The 20,897-nt window shown below is 31.7% G+C and overlaps 1 long non-coding RNA gene across 1 annotated transcript in view; it reads left to right on the top strand.

Moving 5' to 3' along the window:
- Positions 1-7,269: 7,269 nt before the first annotated feature.
- LOC140056815 (uncharacterized) overlaps positions 7,270-20,897 on the top strand; it is a 108,787-nt gene continuing 95,159 nt past the window's right edge. Inside the window, exon 1 of the long non-coding RNA XR_011846832.1 lies at positions 7,270-7,309. This is a non-coding gene — a long non-coding RNA (uncharacterized lncRNA). The remainder of the gene's footprint in view (positions 7,310-20,897) is intronic.

Genomic DNA, 20,897 nt, shown 5'->3' with positions numbered 1-20,897 from the left:
TGAATTTAAAATTACACCAAATCAATTGACCCATGATGTATACGAATCAGCAAGTATTATTTTCGACAAACATTGCAAAATTTTTCTGACCATGGCTTGGAACACACGAAATGATATATATAATACAATTCCTTCTCAAACTTAATTTACTCATTTTTTTAGTATTTAATCTGTCTCAGTTTTCTTACATTTTTTTTTTGTAATTTTGTTCTTATGTCTAATTTCTTGTTTTGTATTTATATTTAAGTGTGTATGTATTATTTTTCACTGTAAACTTGTTGCACATCTCATTGAGACTGTGCCTCTGATTTAAAAGAGATACAATAAAAGTTCAGTTCAGTTCAGATAGGCCTATTGTTAATATCTTTTATACTTATTAATTGGCCTATCATAACTATTGGGTTTTTTTTAGCTGGTCTTGTACTGACATAAAATAATATAAATAGCAAATATAAATAAAATAATATAATAGGAACCATAATTGATTTTTCTACGTTATCTGATGAGTTTGTACACAGTATTAAATACCGGTGGTCACCTTCGTTCGAAACTGTAGATATTCACGTACTACAAATGTCATGTCACAGATCTAACGACTGTCACCAAAGAAAGTGTACGAAACACAAATTGCGCCCTCAGTTTCAAACACGTCACAAATCACTTGACCAATCAATTAGCTGTGATGATAATAATAATTATTTCTGATAATTTATTACTATATATTACAAATAATATATGACGTAAATTATACATCTTTAAAAACAACAATATTAGCATTTAAATTGCAAATAAAACAGATTTTAAACCCCTCGTTTTATTTTGATTAAGTAAATTAATAAGTCGTAACAACGTGTGACTCGGGTCATAGAACAGTAATTATTTATATCTTAAACAATAATCAAATCTCACTTTCGACGAAATTAGTAAAAAACATTTTTAAAAAGACTTACCTAAAATATTTAAAAACTCAACTAACAAATTAAAACTTGAATTTTTTGTAATTAATTTTCTGTGTAATGGCTCATTTAAGCTTTATTATCACATGATACTGACTTTATGTTCTCTTCGACTTATATTGTAGAAAATTAAATAAGACAAACTTTGATATTGTATTATACTAAATATTAACTATCCCTGTAAAGATTATTCCTACTATATAACATAATATACTGACATAATATACTGACATATAGAAAACGAACCACAGCCTTCATGAAACCTGTAATTTAGGCCAGTCTGCCCCTTGAAACCACCAAATTACAAACTGAAGTAAAAAGGGGGTAAAGTTCATCAGCTCTCGATTGCTGATTGGTCAATATAATTTGTATAGGTGAACTGGAAAGTGAAGTAACGTGGTAACACTCTGTATTTTCCACCGCCAGTATTTATTTTAGTAAATAATTGTCAAAACGTAGGTATCATTGAAATGAAATGTAATATCATAATAATCTGTGGCTTGTAACACATAGAGGTAATGTTAGGCTCGGTTGAAACAGTACTTATGTGAGGTGGTGGAGAAAGGGTGACCTACCGAACTTGTGAAGAGAGACAGCCACCAAAAAAAGAAGTCCATTTTAACGGCGCTAATGTACTTCCGCACCTATCCAAAGCCCCTATTGTCTTTGTAATTTATTTAACTCAATTTCTCAAGCTTAACCCAATTGAAAAACATTTGTCTGTGGCTTGTCTGTGGTTGGTGAATGAATAGTCTGTTTTAGGTGGAAAGTACAGTAGCAGCATTTTTATCTTTATTTGGTTGGGGCAACGTTGGTGTCAGATGAAATCGGTCGTGCTTGAAATCGGTCAAGTAGACGTGTCTATTGCGTATTAATTATGAAACTCGTTCTAGTGGATACCAACTCAATGAGGTTTATGCAATAAAGAAAGATGATGCATGCTGATTTTTGCATTCAATCCACCACTCTGACGTGATGACCAATATCATAAAACGTATTATAGCTCTAGAGGCGCGCCATACAAAAATACCAGAAGTTCATTTTATCGTGACCAATTTCAGATGCGACCGATTTCATCGTAGACCCTAATGTCAGTATGTCTGTCCCAACCAACCTGGTCGCGTGTCAATTTTGTTCTGTGTCAATGCTTTCCAGAGTCAACTCGGTCCTGAGTATTCTTTCTTGGTCTCAAGCCAACTCCTAACAGACTTAAATGACTCAATAAGAAAAAATTTGACTCTTACAACTACCCAAAAACACCCAAACAAGGCCATATACATGGCTGCAGTCGCGTGCTCAAGTTTACTAAAAATGCTAGAAGTTGTAACTTTTGTGTTTCGGTTGGTATAACCATGGAGGATGATATATTTTTATTATAATATTCTGCTTTACATTAATTTGTTGAAACAAAATCTTTAGAGACCTATAATTCATTTAGTTTGTACTCTGTATCTAAACTGTCATCCTATTTACCACTAACCATCGTTAAAATATAACTAACCGATATATTGCACTTTTAAATGTTTTGAAATTGCCTATGAAATGACAAGCTGAAAAATAAACAATTACCTATTGAATATGTGATAATATGATGATGAGGAGTCAAAGTTTCCCAAGAGTAATAAATACTAAATCATTAAAATGTGCTTCATGTCCAACATGACTAATTGAAGTCTTTAGTAATTTAATAAAGTTATTGATCACAGTATTATTTGGTCAAGATAATGTAAATATTAAGATTTTATATGAAAACAGAAGCATTATATCAAACGCGCCACAATTCCATTAATAATTTTGTATATGATGTTTTCTTTAATTAGGTTTATGCATTGCACTTTCAAATTGTCAATTAAAAAGCCATCACAATCTATAAGGTTAAGGGTTAGCGTAAAGTGATAACCATAATGTGTATGATTGTACTTAACAAGCTATATATAATATAAATTGCTTACGACAGCACTAACAAATGTAAGAATAGGCCTATCTAATAAACTAAGAAACTTTTTATCATCGATAAATTTCAGTTTGCTTTACAAGTGGCAAAATGTAATTATCTAGTAAAATCAAGTTTGCTGCATCAATGTCAAAATCTAGAACCTTAATTCATCTGCAATATTTTTAAAGATTTATTTAGCGTTGTTGATTCACACATTACACTGTATCGTAAATTCCACCGAGGGCTCAACAATCATTTGAAACGAAAACCCCTTCAGTACATTGTCGTGTTCATGGTCTAGCGAACAAGGGAATCATCTTTAAATAGATAACGTACTGCCCATAATCTATTCGCTAACTGTTCTGACAGTTCAATGATCCGTGTCAGGTGAATACAAATTAGAAAATTTACATATAGATGCATCTGTAAAGAGATGATGGTGTAAAAGTTGAACACTATACCCAGAACAAATCATAGGTATTTCAAACAATCTATTTTTTCATCAGTTGTGTTTGTATCCCTTACTTTAGATTTAATTATTAACTCTCGTTTTATTGATGTCACAAGGGATCCCATCACTCTATAGCTATTTGGCATTCTCATCATCTCTTTTCCATGTTCTATCAAATGATTTTATTTGTTTCCTTACTTTGGTTAGTTAAAGCTCAATATAAATGTTAGAAAAATATGGAGCTGAAATTCAGCAAGAGTGAAAATCTGGATTGAAATATCAATCTTCAAGTTTTTCAAAACATCCATTAAATGTGTTGTTGAAGGATGGTCATATTCAATCAAATCATCCATCACTGATTGATTTAAGATCATATTAATTGAAATCCATATTTGTATGTGTTATTCATACATAAATAATGAATTACAGTTTAAATACATCAAAATGATTTTTTTTCTGTACAGTATATTAATTTAAACAAATTCTATTTAACCTTAAATCAAATTTCGAAATAAATTAAAATTTATGTGTATGAACATTTACACATTTCAATTTTTTTTTTAATATAGGCCTATGTGTTTCTAATTCTTTTAATGTATTTATTTGAATAAATATATATTTTAATATGTGAATTAAATATTTTTTTTAAAAGGGTAAATTATAATTAAGTAAATTGTATTGATTAATATTCAGTAATATAAACATAACGTACAAACTAATAAATCTTATTAAAGTAATTAAGTATTAAATTAATTAAACAATTTTCTAATAATTAATTATTTATACAGACTTCTTTGAAATTCATAATACAATTTTACAAACAACATATTGTAACAGTTAAATCATATTTTACTTAATAAATAAATGAATAAGTATTAAATAAGTAAATAATTTATTAATAATTTACAAATATACATCTGTTCCATTTCATATACATTTTATAAACATACGAAAATATTGTTTGAATCCTTGAATCCTATACCTTTTTTTTTAATGATATACTTGAATTTAGTCAAAAATCTGACTTAAAATAAGGTACAATAATATAACTGTATTTATAATGTATCTAAATTATAATATATTAAATAAAAAGCTATACAACTTTTAAATTATTAAATTAAATTTTTATTGTGCAAGTGAAATTTTGTTTTGTCTGCAATCGGGTCAGATTTATTGAGGTTAAACTAATTTATTCAAATTATAAAATTAGAGTTGAATTAATGCATTCAAGCATCAAGTTTAAGGATATCTTTAAAAATGAAAAATGTGTGAAAATCTTGATGAATAGTCATTATACATTGCTGACGAAGAAAATTATTTAATAATTGCAAGTGAATCTATTTTAATTTAATAAATAAATCTACCATAACAATTTGAATTCATATTAACAACTGTATTTTTAGAAAATTATTTTTATATTATACTTTTAAAATAAATGATAAATTCATCTAGTTTCACAAAACAATGGAAGTTTCACCTAATTTTACTTTTTTAATTCCAAAGAAAGATTCCAAAAATATACTACTGTATAAAAATGTATTGTCCTCAAAAACTTGAAAAATAAAGATTAATAAAATCTGACTTTGAATAGGTCGTTTTGCAGTTTCAAATTATTCACTTCTGTAGAAAATAAAATCAGCAAAAATAATTGGAAACTGTTATACCATTGTCTGACAGACAATTTAGGTGTTTTTAGTCACATGCAAATGCGATTTTACAGCTCACTATGTCTGTCGGTTGGTCGGTAAACACTAACTCAAATTTGAGCACGCGACTGCAGCCATGTATTTTGCTTTAAATTACATGTTTTATTTTATGACATTAAAATGGCACATTCAACAACAAAAAAGAAAATTAGAGGGACAATATATCTTTAAATAAATGAATATACATATACAATATTTGGACATATTATAATATACCATAAGTAATAAGTATTATATATATAATGTTTACAATTTTTTCATTTTTTACAAATTATTTTATTTTTTTTTGTCACTAATTTTTAGAATGAAAGCTTTCTTGAAATTTTCTGAATCTTGGAAACCAGATATTTTAGACCAACTCAAAAGTATACTATAGTAAAACAATAACATTTAACTTTTAAATGGCATATTCAACAAAAACCAAATTTGTTTAAATTACTTTTTTGAGAGGATTTACTTTCTTGGCAATAATTTTTTAATGAAGCGCAATTTCTCAATAAGAGAGACTCCTCATGAAAAATGTCATCATCGACAGAAAGTAGTGTACTATTTTGTGCTTTAAATTACAGTTTTTTAGGGGTTTTTTGCCAATTTTTTATCAATATGTGATATTGAAATGGGATATTCAACAACAAATAATCTTTTTCAGGGGACAATACATCTCTAATGTTGGTTTTACTTTCACAAAAAAACAATCATATTCTACTAGAGTTTATCACTAATCTAAAGCATTATTTATTTAGGTAGTATGAAATTTAGATAACAAATGTGAGAAATTCTTATTGATTATGATATACACGACCTATTAAACATTATTAATATAGTAATTATATTCTGTAATGAAAGTTAAAATTATGGAACATATTAAAATGTAAATTAGTATTTTGTAACGTGGATGACAGCATAAGCACTGGGCAAGTTTCTTTGGAAAAACAAGCGTTTAACTATAGCCTATTTAAGTGAAAGTAATTTTGATTTAATTTAAATTTCTTTGAAATGCTTAAACTACAAATTAACAACATTAATTATATACCGGTATGTATTATTTTCTAAACATGAAATATAGAGATATATTTAAAATCATGTTTTTTAATAAGCCATTTTCAAAACAAACAAAAATAATTGCTCTTATAAAAAGGAAAAATGAACAGTTAAATTGAATATCAGATAATGGGTTTCAGGTTGACTATTATTTTCTTTAAATTACAGGAAAACAATCTTTTCTTATAACTACTGGTCAAAGTGAATATTTCACATTAAAATGGCCTATTCAACAAAAATCTTTTTTTTAACTATTATTTTATTTTCAGGATGAAAATAAATTTTTAAGAATATTTTCTGGATAACCCAAAATGTTAGGAACTTATTTCCATTGGGGTCATCTTACATCTAAATTAAATAATCTAAATAAAACAAATATTTTGTTAAAAGTAATATGTTATAAATTAAATAGAAAGCTACTGTTTAACATATGTGGTCTGGACAGAGAGGGATGTATCATTAAATGAAAAGAGGTTATTTGTTGCTATTGAAATTAAACATGCAATTGCCCTAAATACTGTATTACTGGAAGCATTCTTCTGGGTTTAAAATCACTATTTTTAATCAAATAAGTAATAGTATCCAAGTATACTTGGTAATAATGCCATTTTTACAGCATTTTTTAGCTAAAACGGGACACTTTACCACTTTTTCTATACTAAACGTTGTATGCTAAAACATTGTAATTACACCAGTGTGAACAGAGCCTTACTTGAGATTTGCAAATGACCCACATAATCAGGAGATTTCCAAGCTTTTATTTTAAATTGGAGAAGTCTTTTATTGTAGATATTAAACATATTCCATGTTGCGTTTCAGTTATGAACACATAATAATTTCATACTTTCCTTGCAATAACTGGAAATCCAGTAATGATTCACTCTTAATTTCAACATTTAAAAATACATTTAATTTTTATACTTCCTTTCTAATCATTTAAAAACTGTTTTATGTATATTGCTTTCCACTTTACTCTGTTTAACTTCAACATAGCATAGCTTGTGTGAACATTAAATAATGCATGTTACATACATATAATCATGCCTCGTAATATTCTTAACTTCTCAGCTCATTGCCAACGAGATGGCTGTCTTTAACCATCTCCAAATGTGTTAGACTTTTGCTTTCAATAACTTGGTTTATAATTAAATGTCTCTTTTCTTGTTTTCGCTTTCACAGTTTTACAATCATACTATCATTAGCAGATCTCTACGAGGAGGTAGGAAATTGATATTCGTATTAATAATGGAAAATGAATTGGCCACAATTGGGTAATTCTCTTCTGTAATTGTTGTTACAACTCGTCACGAACGACATCATTACCAGACAACCATGTGAAAAGCGTGATCACATAAAGTCCATTACCATTTTAATGATGTTTTAACACCTTCGTCTTAGCAAAGGAGGAACTCATTTCTCCCTCGCCGATCATTTACACACAAGCGAGGCAGCCAAGCGCGACACCTTACAACAAGGCCGAGTTACCAGGGAGGAGATTTTGAGCCATATAGGCAAGCAGTGTTAAGCGGTAAGTCTTAACGACTAAGATTGATTCACCGTATTATTTATAAGTGGTTTCTAATTTCATTTATAGATATTGTTTTGTTGAGTACATTCCATCAAGTGCCCTCGAGGGAGTTGGCATACGCTGTTTATAATTCTCTTGATCAATTGCCTTATTTACGTATTCAGTGTGTACATACTGACTCAAATAAATTATTTCCCACAAAATCATGTTTGAACCATTAAACTCTTAATTTAAGAAAATGTGCTTTTTCATACTACCATTTTTATGAACTGCTATATGACTCCAACAGTAAAATGTCCTATTTAAATCATAAATACATAATAATGAACTTCTATCTGACAGAACCTTTCTCGAACCATTAACACTAGGATGGGTGCTACCCTATACAACCATTTTATTAAAAATAAATGAATGAATTTTTCACTTTTTCATATAACAGTCCAAATTGTATTCACTTCTAAACTTATTCAAATAATTTTTTTACAATTTACATATTATTTAATGTGACACAGGGTGCAAAATAAAACTGGTTATTATTGCATTATATTACACTTGTTAATTTGTAATCTAATTTACATTGTCTTTCACATAATATATAAATATTAACCAATGTTGCTGTTAACTTATAAAGTTGCCAGATACTATTGCATGCATGAATAAGCATAGAAATGTTTCAAAGTTGCAGTACCGAAAGAAACGTGGGTGGAGAAAGGGACAGAGAAATTTGTATTCAGAATAAAAAGTTCCCAGACTATCGACAACAAAAATGTTTGATAGCATATGAAAGTATTATTTTTGTATACAACATATTTCTTTGAAGTTCATTTACTTTGGCTATGAAAACTTTTAAACACAATATAAAATGTATGCTTGCAAATATTGATTTGATTTCTTCAATTTTGGCACAACAAAAATGACAGAAAAAATACTAAACACTACAAAATAAAAATTGGATTGTCAGAAGTGACCCTGATCAATTGTAAGACTTTCCTTTAACATAAATGTATAATAAGATTAATAATAATTTAAAGAAATAACAATTAAGATAAAATAAAAAAAATAATAGAATGCAATTACAAAAAGTGGAACTATTCAATAGCAAGAGAATAAATTCGGACATTCTCCATTTTGTTGGAAGCAAAAAAGGGACAATTTTAAAATAACTTTTTATTTTATTTTCTGGTTTAACAAAATAGACATGTCAGTAGAAAATTGAATTGCTTCTTAAGATGAATAGAATATATATATATACAGTATAACATACAAAAGATTAGCAAATTAACTTTTTAAATGCAGTGCAAAATAATAAGTTTGGTAAAACCATACCAGTTGACAAAATCACCAAATTGCAGAAAACTAGTTTGCAGTATTTTGGCAGTACATTTTGACCAACTATTTTGCTGGTTTGTCAAAATCAAACATATTTTTGTAGTTACTTTATGTAATACACAGTACTAGCTAGTGTAGACCAAGTTTCTCAAACTTCTCCAAATAGTTAAACAGAGAGTTTTAAAACAAAAGTTTGCTAAAGTTAATTAGTATAAACTAGGCTTATTGAATTTTGTACTTCCCCAGCCTACTCGACCTTGGTGGATATTGGCTTCTCTGTAAAAAGAAAATGAAGTTTACTAGTTTAGGTAAAGACTGAATGGAGATTGTAGAAACTGTGTATCTTACAAAATACAAACTAAATTTTACTTCTGCGAACACAAGGTCATAATAATATTAATTACAGTACTAATTTGATACCATTTTAACTACCAATCTTATAAAGAAATGTTTTTTTGCTTTATTCAAGAGTGTTAAAGAAAATAATGCAAGCCTAATTTCCATGTCATAAAGTCAACTTTTTTTAAGCTTACATAACCCTAGTCCATCCGTCAAGATTTGCACATTCCATTGTTTGGTAGCTTAGCAGTCTGCGATTTTGACTAATGATCGAGGAGCTTGAGCATATGTTCAGCAGTACTCTACTTATAATGTCAATAATCATGCAACTTGATTGTATTTATCGACATATGTCTTGCACAATATTGAAAAATCAAAGAAAGCTTGTAATATGAACACATATTGGATTATTACCCTTTCTTTTACACCATTGCCAATCATAGAGGTTTTCAGCACTACCGATGCCAATCAATTCTTTTTATGTTTGCTATGTTGTTTGGTTACAATTATGTGATTTGACGTCAAATAACATTGTTAATTCCATCAATCAATTGATTCTATTTATATTTTACACTTGGTTGTTTTTTATATACAAACACATCAACTCCCACATATTTATTTAGCCTGTCCCAGTCTCTAATAGTCAATATATATATTGTTCTTACTACTATAATTCCGGACAAACTCTTTGGAATCATGTTCTGCCCTGCCTGCGAAATTTCTGGTACTAAATGTTTAATGCAGAAATCATGTATTGATCGAAACACTGAGATACTAAATATAAAACGTAGGTGGTGTACCACAAACTGATTAATTATGGCATAAATTAGGACATTTTAGGAGGATAAGCATTGTCAAAGATGGAATAGGTTGATAAACTTTTTTTGGGGCAAGCCAGCTTGGGTGGCGCAATTTCATTGCCACGTCCTTCGGATGGGATGTAAACCCATTGGTGCACATTAAAAAACTTGGTACACTATCCGAAAAAGAGTAGAATAAAATAAATTAAAAATAAAGCACATTTTCCCGAACTAACGAAGAAAAAAATAATGTGTGCAGGTCATTGTAACCCCTTGATTGTATGAGAGGCTAGCCTTGCTCATTACTGAACATTCATGATTTATTTTACTTTAATTAAAATCACCAGGTGTGGTGTAAAGATATTTGAACAAGTTTTCAAATTGTGTAATATTGATTAACACATTTGTACCCCATAGAAAAATATGTTAAATTGTAATGACCAAAATTAAAAGGTCTTTAACCCTGTTGTTCAACATGGGGTTTTGCTTGTTGTAAAGGTGAGTGACATTGTGAAGGGGAATTAAAGTTGAATGGCCCTCAGCTGTACCAAAACCATTTGGCAAAACCACTGTCACTGATCTCAGCACCTTAGAACTACTAATCCCAGCAATGCCTTTGTCCCTACCAATTAAATACAGGATTTATACAACACCTATCTAATTTGAGCAAAATACTTACTGTTTGAAGTTGCTTTTTCGGTTTTATCTCCAAACAACTGAGTTTTGTTTCTTTCAGGCAAATTATCTGTGTAATAGCTTCTAATTAACTCAAATACACAGAATCTAATTGTTCTTTAGCTATAGATCTTGCTAGGTGTAGTAGCTATTATATTCTTCTTATCTTTCCTTATGTAAATGTTTAGGGTGGCGTCCATGGGCCAGCTGGTATTAGCCTCAGAGTAATTATTTATATAACTCCAAAGACAAATCACTGAAAAAATTGCAATGTGTGTAGAACTTTCGGCCAACACTAACCCTTCATCAGTGCAAGTGAGAGTACTTAGACAGAATAGAGAATATAAAGCAGTGCTGCCTGAGTAAACTGGAATAAGAAATAAATAAAGAAAAGAAATAATTTATATAAAAAGTATATTTGTGTAATTTGGTGAGCTTTTTTTAAATTTTATTTTACTTTATACAGTATTTTTTTAGATTTTGATAGTTATGGAATGCAGTAGGATTTGATTTCTTGTTCATTTATTTTTTTGTAGTTTATTTCTTATATTGATTATTGTGTTGTGGCCGATATGTTTACTTAAGAAGTAACCAGACAAAGAGTTAGATCTTTACCAAAATGAATATACAGATAGATATGTGGTCAAGGACCATTCCATTAAATTTTGGGATCATGGTCCCAATTCTGGACCACTTTTTAGTATACTTTTCAGACCTGCTAGTGTTAAAAGGGTAACGGGACGATTCGGCCCTAAGACGATTCGGCACACTTAAATTTATCGGCTTTGATATGCATTTATAAGCATAAAATAAGCCTTTTTCCCCAAACTTTATTTTCAGAGAGACTATGGGATAGTACTACTAGGGATAAAGATGCAATAAAGTAAACATTTTGAAAACTTTGTTGAAAATGATCATTTTTTAGTCACACGAACGATGTAAACAAGGTACGCCCTCTGTTGGCCGCTTGGCGAATGCACGAAATAAACAAGGTTTTCGAAGTAATAAATTGAATATAAAATTACGTTTTTTTAGTAATTTAATTATTATATATATTATATCAAGATTGTCAATATCAATAAATACGGATTGTTAAACACCTTTAAAAACTGGATAAATACCAAAAAAATGAATATGAATTTGGTCTAAAGTGAAACGATTCGGCCCACAAAGTGGGACGATTCGTCCCACTTTGTCCCACCAAAAGTGGGCCGAATAGTCCCGGGCCGAATCGTCTCAGGGCCGAATCATCCCTGAATCGTTAAAAGATAGGACAGAAATTTTCAAAAGACGGCGAGCAGTCTTAAAGTAACAAGTAAACTGAAATTGCATTTTCTCGAGAACTACTTGTCCAAAAAACTTCATTTTTGTACAAGAGGCAAGAGTTATAATTCATGATTTGTAATTTTGAAACATAATTTGATTTAATGTGCACCTTTTTTGATGCGAGTAGTTTAAAAAACCTATTTCTTTTCAAATTCACTCGTTTGATTTTCGCGTTGCTGTTCTATTGTTAGTCAACTGAAGCTATTGTTAATTGAAAGGCTTGTTACATAACCATTACACCAAACTCGCATACACATGCTTGTAGTAAAATTAGCCTAAATCACAAACACCATTAAGACACTCAGTGGCGGATCTAGGGGGGGTGAATAGGGTGGCTAGCCACCCCCCTTAATTCTCAAAAAAAAAAAAAAAAAGATGCAACCTAATCGCGATTGACCGTCGCTAGACGTGGATTAATCTTTTAATTAAGAAGAGTAGGCCTAGCTAGGCCCTACTAGAGCTAGGGTTAGCATTAATAGTTGTGTGTAAATAGGCCTACACAGTGAAAGAGCTAAGAGTTCAATTAGGCCTACTATTATGAATTCAAGAGTTTAAAAAGAAAACACGATTTACAATCTTCGGAAAATACCCATTTTCAAAACACACGCACTCCTAAAACTACCAGCGTCACGTTGTCAAGCTCGCTCCTCGTGTGAATGCTGACGTCATCACTCTCCAAAATACACCATTTTCCATTGCAGTTAATTTCCGCCGCCCTGGTCCGTGTGTGCACAAGCGTTAGCGTGGTATATTTACACCCCTGAGTGGAGTGTAATATCGGGAACTTTTTTCTCGCGCATGAAAGTTTTTTGTATAATATTATGGTATGCAGTATAAACGATAAAAATAAACGAGAAACATGGTGTTCTTTTATTATTTTATAGGCATAAAATAAACATGAAATGTCTTGTATGTACACGGGACGGCCGAAAAAAGTATGTGGCGTATTTGGCGTTTTTTGATTTGTGTTATAGACACGGCAATTACTGCAATCATTGTATACCAAATTACATTGAGTTATTCACCCGGCTGTAGGGTATATATCTCTGAGGTTAACAGACCACCAAAACACGGTACACAACACATGCACTCTATCGAGGCATTTTCGGAGTACCGCATTACCAAATGTTCATTTTGTTTGAAGGTTTTTCAATCAAAGTTTATTATTAGTTCGTCGAAAAAGATCCGTACAGTATTTAGGAAGGATGTATTTAAATTTACATTATGTAATATTTGTTATTAAGTGTGATGGAAACAGTTTCTCTAGCCTATTAAACAGTGTGTAAGCATCTATTTTTTCAAAATTTTTTGGAGCCTCGGGAGGGGGACACCCCCTCCCAAACCCTCCCCCGCTCGGTGCTACGCACCTCGTTTCCCACTTTCGTGGCCACCCCCCCTCGTCAGATCCTAGATCCGCCACTGACACTAACAAATATATATATATAAATATATTTTTTCCCGGAGAAATCTTATGTAGGAGAATTTTACAGTAGGCGGAGGTATGCACTCTCGGAGTGGCTTTCTAGTTGTTTATATAAACAAAATTCAAACCTCTTAACTGTATAATGACATTTTCAAGTACTTAAAGTTCATATAGCAGATACATTACAATATGTAAAAGATATATTATCCCCCAAAAAATGACAAATATGGAAGAATATAATCAAAATTTGAATCGGCCATTTGTTTTAATAAAAAAAAAATTATGAATTCGTTTATAGAATAGACAAATAAACAGGCCTAAATGTAACCTAAAAGTTACAACCAGTTGACTAAATTTTTTTTTTTTCCTCAAGCCTAACTGGAAATTCGGATTAGGCCCTCCTAACCAACAGCTGCTAGCAGTGCAATGCCTACCAACAAACAATGACTTTGTAGCAGAAATGTTCTCATAATTTTTGGACTTAATGTGGTATAGATTGTAGATACCAATGATGTGTTGCACAAAAGGAATATGTAACAGCTATCACAATGTGATCCCCAATATCAAGCAGATCATAATATAAATATATTATTATAACAAGGTCCTAAAGCCTTTCAACTCAAGCAATGGATTGTAATAATAGTTTACATGTGTATTCAGTTTCAAGGTTCTACAAATAGTTTTTTTACTCAGGCTCATATGCTGGTTAATGGGAGGGGACTAACTATGGTTAGGGACTTTGCTTCCCCTATATCTATTGGTACTTTTATTGCTAAAATAATCCTTTCTTTTGTATTCTGTACTGTGTTTATTACAATAATGGTCTTTTGTACAGCGTTTGGCTGCACAAATAAGACGGATTCTACAAGGAATATCAGCTGTCGTAGGCTACCTTTGAACCGACCTGTCCGGTTGAAAAAATGACTAGTGAACATTAAGCGAGACAATCCGCATGTTGCGGTATGTTCGGACCATTTTGAGCCTAGCTGTTTCAAACGGGATTTTTAATTAATTGTCTGGCATATATATATTTCTTCGTCTTTGTCTTTCTCAATTCTAACATGAATAAGGAAAGTAACAAAAAATATAAAGATATCATATAGAAGCAGGTAATTATATCTGTATGTAACCAATACATTGAACTCATGGCAAAATTGAATAGAAAAAATTATTCACGTGCAATTAAAATCTATGTAATCCATGTTACAGATGGTCTATTTAATATAAAGTAGTACCTTCAGAAATATAAATGATGTATTGTTTACATAATATAATTCTAACCTTTTAACCTTACAATAGATTTATATAGTACTTTTAACATATCATAGTTCATATTCTGTCAGATACATACATATAATATCCATACCATATTTTTTACCTCCGCCAAGGAGATATATGTAATCAATCATAATTAAAAGATCTTTCCCAAAATGAAAATACAAATAGATATGTGGTCAAGAACCACTCCATTAAATTTTGGAGGCAATCCGGACCACGGTCCCAATTCTGGACCACTTTTTAAAATTATTTTCAGACTTGCTAGTGTTAAAAGATAGGACAGAAATTTCAAATGCCGGTGAGCAGTCTTAAAAGTAACAAGTAAAGTTTTTTGATGCGAGTAGTTTCAAACCCTATTTCTTTTCAAATTCACTCACAAGTTTACTTTTCGCGTTTCTGTTCTATCGGCTGAAGCTATTGTTAGTTGAAAGGCGGGTTACATAACCTTTACACAAAACTTGCATACACATGCTTAATTAGTAGTGAAATTAGCCTAAATCACACACAGCATTAAGACACACACTTTCCGGTGAATCTGATGTAGAAGAATTTTACAGTAGGCGGAGCAGGCCCGTAGCCAGGGGGTTTTTTTGGGGTTCGGGCGAACCCCCCTTTTGCGCAAACCACGCTTTTACCAGTAAACCCTCCCCCCCCCCCCCCCTGAAAAACAAAGGCGGCGGCCCAACTTCCAAAATCGTGCAATTTATCAATTATAGAATACTGTAGTGTACTATATAATTTCTCTGCATAACTCAGATTTTAGTAGGTAAAAAATGCCTCTGTAAGCTGATTAAAACAACCGAAATTGCTCTGAGAGCCAAAGCTTCCAAGGGCCTTCAATCCTTGGACCCCTCGCAAAATAATTTGTGTCAAGAAAATCCCCTCTGATGCATTCTGGCTACGGGCCTGTGGAGGTATGCACTCTCGGAGTGGCTTTCTAGTTTTTAATGTGTTTGTTTATTTCCACCTTACAAATTTGATTTGTTAGTGTATAATGTGATGTTTAAACTTGTTTTTTTATTACTTTACCATTTAGTGACTTTGATGACTTTATAATCTTTTTGTTATAGGCCTAACATGAATACTTTATTTATAAGCTTCCACATTCTCTGTATTTATATATGAAATATCCTATTCTTGAACATACGGTAATCAATTATGTGTGTACTTCAATTTTTAAAGTCATTATTAGTTTTAACTATTTTTTAACCTTTCCCTTGATAAAATTGTTATTATTTGTATGTTACAATAATTTATATTTATGGGTAAATATACAAAGAAAAATAGAACTCTCTTAATACCAGATTCCCTGAAAAGCAGAAACTATCCAAAAAACACATTTTTTTACCATTAAAAACACATTTTTCTGAAGCATGTCATAGAAAACCTGTTTACTAGACTGATGTTTTCATTAAATATTGAGATGTTTGCATATGCGATTAAGAATTTCCCATAATAATAGTATCTTCCATGGTCTCAGCTTTATCAGTATGAAAGGGGTTCATCCATTCTTCCATTTCTGCTTTATCAGTATGAAAGGGGTTCATCCATTCTTCCATTTCAGCTTTATCAGTATGAAAGGGGCTCATCCATTCTTCCATTTCAGCTTTATCAGTATGAAAGGGGTTCATCCATTCTTCCATTTCTGCAGTGGAACACAACATTTATTTGTGTTGTCTTATTTTTATCTGTAATGTCTCCACCTTTTAATCTTTCATTGGCCGATTACCAGAATACATTTCTACGTATATTGTAGACCAGCAATAATGTCAGATTCCATACTACCACATTGCCGTACTTTGTGTGAGAAGGGAATTTCAGGCTTTCATAATGTCTGTTTCAGCTGCATAACACAAATTTATCGTTTATTTTAAAATATTTTAGAAATAACAAATACACCGCATTTTATGCTTAATTTGTGCTCCGAAATAACCGGTTAAATCAGTGGGTGGTCTTGTTAAAATTACCCATAATGCAATTAGTCATGGCGGTTAATTCAAATGTTACTGCAATGTAGTTTTTCGAGGTCAGCAACTGTTATTTTGTGTTGCAGCTAAAAGTTGAACACCGAATTGAATGGGTTTTTATGCTGCCTTTTAACTGGTTACCACAAATTTGTCCGGTTTCTGTTCCCAAGAAAATTTAATTTATTCACCTATTCTAACCGGTTATTTTTATGCAGCAGATACCGGCCCATAGTAATATTATATTGCATAGCTACTACACTCACTTTCAACATGATACATATTTCATATTCCTGTTAATGATCAATTATTTTGTGTGTACTTCTAAAATCATCATGTCTTTTGAATGTTTTATAAACCACCTTCCATCTGTTGGATATCATATTTCTGTAAATAATCTATTATTTGTGTGTACTTCAAATGATTCAAATCTACCTATTAAACTTGCCTTAACCTCCGTGTTAACACAAGGTCAACAATGTCTTTAGGAGTGTGTTCTCGGTTAACTACTACCAGTGTTTTGTACCACTTCAAATGTTCATTTCATAATACATATTTACTAATACTATATCAATAGTTCAAATGTTGCTTTTTTGGGTTTCATCACATTTTGCAATGCCGTATGCACATGTTTCCCAAAATAAAACCCTACTCACGCCCCTGTTTAATGACTGTACTGTACATCAAAAACTTAGTATCTTATACTTCACAAATGTTTTCAAGCTTGTCATTAAATACAACACATGTGTTATGATTGCATTTTCATGAAATTTTAAAAACGCACTCATTATGTATTTATGAGAGAATTAGATTGATTTGCTCATCTGGATGTAAATAAAAGAGTTAACTTTCCTAAAGGTGTTAAGATTTTGAAAAAGTCTATTTGAATTAAAATTTAATTTGAATACTTGTACATGTCATACAATTTGAAGTAATGTAAAATCAATCATTTTGCGTGAAAACTCATCTCGCTAGGACCTGATATGAATTTTAGTCATCATGTATGTCATGTTTGCCCTTAAGATTGATTTCAACTTTAAAATACAATACTATTAAAAAAGTCAATTTTTCGTATTATGATGTTTTATATTTTAAATGTTTTCTTTCGTTACAATTGAAGACCTACTACCTCACCCCTCAAGAAATTATTTTGGACATTGTAATGCAAAATAATAATACCAACACCAACATTCTGGATATTCCACTGCCACTAGATGGAGAATAGTCCGCTTTTGGGATCCTGTCTCTGCTTTTTTTTTTTTTCTTGGGTATTGTATTTTTATGTACCATTTTGAGACAAAAATAAAATAATGAAATTATTGATGGTTATATGATTCTCAAAACATGTCGCTTAAATTTAAGACTATATGTTATTAAAGGCTTTGTTGTATTTATACTCATCTCAGTGGGGGATCTAGGATCTAACGAGGGGTGGTGAAAAAGGCTCCAAACATTTTTGAAAAATAGAAGCTTACACACTGTTTAATAGGCTAGAGAAACTGTTTCCATCACACTTAATAACAAATATTACATAATGTAAATTTAAATAAATCCTTCCTAAATACTGTACGAATCTTTTTCGACGAACTAATAATTAACTTTGATCGAAAAACCTTCAAACAAAATGAACATTTGGTAATATAATAATATATATAATAATACCACATTTATATAGCGCCCTTTTCATGAGTAATCATGCTCAAAGGCGCTTTACAAGGATTATTACCCCAGTATTTTTTGGGATCAAACACGTATGGAAACATACTCCCATAATGCAGCCGGTAACCAGCGCAAAGTTGTGTCTAGATCTAACTGGGTACCCATTTATACACCTGGGTGGAGAGAGGCAACGTAAGTAAAGTATCTTGCCTACGGATACAAGCAATGCGGCGAGAGTTGGATTCGAACCTAGGTCTGACGATCGGTAGTCCAACGTCCAACACACTGCGCCACACGCGGCATAGTGCATGTGTACCGTGTTTTGGTGATCTGTTAATCTCAGAGATATATACCCTACAGCCTGGTGAATAACTCAGTAATCGCCGTGTCTATAACACAAATCAAAAAACAACAAATACGCCACATACTTTTTTTCGGCCGTCACGTGTACGTACAAGACATTTTATGTTTATTTTATGCCCATAAAATAATAAAAGAACACCATGTTTCTCGTTTATTTTTATCGTTTATACTGCATACTATAATATTATACAAAAAACCTTCTTGCGCGTGAAAAAAGTTCCCGATTTTACACTCTCAGGGGTGTAAATATACCACGCTAACGCTTGCACACGCCGTGGACCAGAGGGCGGCGGAAATTAACTGCAATGCCAATGGAAAATGGTGTATTTTTGGAGAGTGATGACGTCAGTATTCACACGATGTGAGCGAGCTACACAACGTGACGCTGGTAGTTTTAGGAGTGCGTGTGTTGTGAAAATAACTCAGTTGTGGGTATTTTCCGAAGATTTAAATCTCGTTTTCTTTTTAAGCTCTTGAATTCATAATAGTAATTGAACTCTTTCACTGTGTAGGCCTATTTACACAACTATTAGTGCTAACCCTAGCTCTAGTAGGGCCTAGCTAGGCCTAGGCTAACTCTTCTTAATTAAAAGATTAATCCACGTCTAGTGACCGTCAATCGCGGGTAGGTTGCATCTTTTTTTTTTTTTGAGAATTAAGGGAGGTGGCTAGCCACCCTATTCACCCCCCTCTAGATCCGCCACTGCATCTGTGGGTAGAGATGTGAACATAATTTTAATATTATACACAAAATGGATGAGGAGAATAGTGAAAGTTAAAACAGTTTTTTTACTTGCAGTAGGCCTATTTATCCTATTTGAATAATATGAAACATTCATTATCTGTTCTGTAACACACCAAAAGGCTGCTTCCATTTTTAACATATTTTGTTCTATCCATTTAAATGATATGATATAAAAATGTAATTTATAACAAAAGTAGGCCTGGTTACAAATGCAGTGACTATATACTACTGTAATTGTAGCTAATGAACAGCCACTTAGAAGCAAGTTTTTATGAAACCCTTCTTTTAGAAGTCCTTTATTGTCACCAGCCATCCTCTTTTCACATACCCAGGTGCACCCTCTTCAATGCCTTGTCTACAGAAATCCCACGTACATGAGCCTGGCTTATCCATTTTATAGCACGATGCCAGCTTGTATGAGTGTACCATTTCTATTCACTACATCCAGTACCACCAGCAGCGTAGTGCTTTAATTAACTCCACATGCAAGATACTTAGTAAAAAAGACATTGGGATTAAATCATTAGATTCTTCATTGTGTTTACAAATCAAACAGTAAGTTAATCCTACCATGTAACTGTGAACATTTCACACTTAATGCTTTCAAGTGCGGTAAGCTGGTGTGAAAATAACAGTTAAAAGCTTGTTTTTTTTCTATTTCTTTCCATTCTTTTATTATAGACTTTGACAAAAACAATGTGCTCAGATCTACTCTAACTAATAAATTTTATTTAAAAAAACATGGGAAAACAAATCAAAATCATTGTGTGATTATCCATTTGTAGTACTAAGCCCTGATTGGTTATTCATCAGTTTCTACCTGGTTTACCAGTTTTTTTGTATTTGTTTTTATTTATTCAATTTCTGCCATATACAATACATAGAAAAACCAAAACAAATGGTAAAAGGCAAGGAAAGACCAAACAGGTGCTAAACACCTATGCTATGTTTTAAAATTGCCAGTGGAAAATCCAGGATTTCAAAAAAGAGCTTTCCAAATTTCAGGAAATGAGTTCCAAAGTTTTGGTCCATAAGAAATAGCATTGAACCCGGTGTAGTGTACCGTATATTTCGGTGTATAAGTCGCACTTTTGACACGCAAATTTGACCTCTAAATTAAGGGTGCGTCTTATACACCGAACATAAATGCCTCACCACACAGAAGTGTACATATCGTCACCTCGTTGGCTAGGCCTGAGTAGGCTAGGCCTAGCTACAGTGTACTAACGTAACGGGGCAACCTGCTTCTGCCTAGTTTTCAAGGCATTTTAGCGTGATGTTATACTAAATATGATGAAAAGATTTGTTTATTATGGAGCTGTTTTAGGCGCTCCGATAAAATTTCATTTGTAAACATTTACGATTGGAATAAACCTAG

Source organism: Antedon mediterranea, chromosome 8, assembly GCF_964355755.1.
Source record: "Antedon mediterranea chromosome 8, ecAntMedi1.1, whole genome shotgun sequence".
Classification (NCBI taxonomy): Eukaryota; Metazoa; Echinodermata; class Crinoidea; order Comatulida; family Antedonidae; genus Antedon; species Antedon mediterranea.
Note: the sequence above shows the minus strand (reverse complement) of the source record. Positions and strands in the feature narration are given on the sequence as shown.